This window comes from Pinus tabuliformis, chromosome J (assembly GCF_031772625.1).
Source record: "Pinus tabuliformis cultivar Carrire ecotype Pingquan chromosome J, CPIR1, whole genome shotgun sequence".
Taxonomy (NCBI): Eukaryota; Viridiplantae; Streptophyta; class Pinopsida; order Pinales; family Pinaceae; genus Pinus; species Pinus tabuliformis.
In genome coordinates, this window is record NC_142295.1 from 1,480,560,701 (window position 1) to 1,480,562,440 (window position 1,740).

Below are 1,740 nucleotides of genomic sequence, written 5' to 3' on the forward strand. Positions count from 1 at the left end.
TATTGTTATTTTTGTGGATTTATATTATTATTGTTAGGTCGGCTGGGTTATATTATGACTCCTTAGACTCCTATATATAGAAATGAGGTTTTTTCATCTGAATCATCCAAGAATTGTTCATTTATGTAATGTAAAGGAGGTTCCCCCCTCGAAGAGGCTGAATTTTAAGGTGTTGATCTATCTTTTCTATATTTTTCTTGAGTTGGTTTCATAACAAGCCTAGAACTACTCGATTGTAGAGGATCTGGCTCAAAGTCCTTGTGCCATGTCTGCATTGGAGGTACTCCAGTCGTGTCCTGCTAAGAGAAGTGCTTTGATTTCGGCCATTGGGGTAGTGGATCCAAAGAATTCTTTAATGCTCACTTTTGATATGTTGAATGTCAAAAAGAGACTTCCTCACCGTATGGCTCTCTAGATAAAGTACACTTACAGAAAAACCAATATTCTTCGGATAGTTATAGATGAGGGAGCTTCCACATGTGTAATGTCTATGTCATGTTGGAAGGCCATTGGATCAACTTCAGTTGTTCCTTGACTGACTCTCTTGATAGCATTTGATGGACATTCTCATAGGCCACATGGAATTATCCTGACCTTTCCTATATGTGTTAGAGGAAAGGTCATTAATATTGATGCAGAAATCGTTGATGCCAACCTAGATTACAACCTCCTCTTAGGAAGGAATTGGATTTAAGAGATGGATGCCATAGTTTCATCTTTATCTCACATCCTTTGTTTTTCTCATGAGGGGATAATTGTTAAAATTAATCAGTTAGATTATTCTCCAGGTGACTCTTGTGAAACTTTAGATTCTACCATTCCATTGGTGGATAATCCTTGTCAACCTATCGAGAATTTAGGAGTTGGGATGTACTCTTTGTTGATGGGTATATTTTACCTTCCCCCTCCTATAGCTAGAATCAATGCAATTTCATCCTCCAAGGGTCCTTCACAGAAAGAGTTCTTTCGAACTCATTATTTTTTAGACCCTTGGACCTTACCTTCATCTATGACCACATTAAATGGAGGGTAGGTTGGTGGAATGGCATTTCCCATGTCTGCAACAGAACTTAGCTATCAATCTATCATTAATTCTACAAACAACCATCCCACTCCTTTTTCAGAGGAGTTATATGGTGATGTGGCTCCAGCTTGGACCCTTGACTCTACTTCTACTCTGGATTGCTTAGATACAGTTTTACCATCCGAAGAAGTAATTTTAGAAGCAATGATGGGTGTAGATCAACCGTGGGAAGATTTACATCATCGTTCATATTTTCTTCCTCCATTGCATGAAGTCGAATCCAGGTTCTCCAATATGTTTACTAGCGATGTTTGTACAGTTTTAAACCCTTTGGCTCCAACATAATTATTTTCTGAAGGTAATATTTCGGTTATCTCAAAAACTGTACATATAAACATATCTAGGAATCCTAACGTTATAGAAAATGTCTTCATCAGAGCCTATTGTTCCCCTGAAGAGATTCAAATTTACACCGACCTATTTAAAGAGTTTCGAGATGTGTTTTCTTTGTCTTATGAGGAAATGCCTGGAATTGATCCATCTATAGTCCAGCATGAGATCAAGACGTACGAAAATGCCAAACCTATTTGTCAGAAGCTTCGACTGGTCAATCCTCGAAAAGCTACAGCTATTAAAGTTGAAGTTGAAAAGCTTCTTAAGGCGGGTTTCATATACCCCATTCCTGTAATGGAGTGGGTTTCCAATCCAGTCCCTGT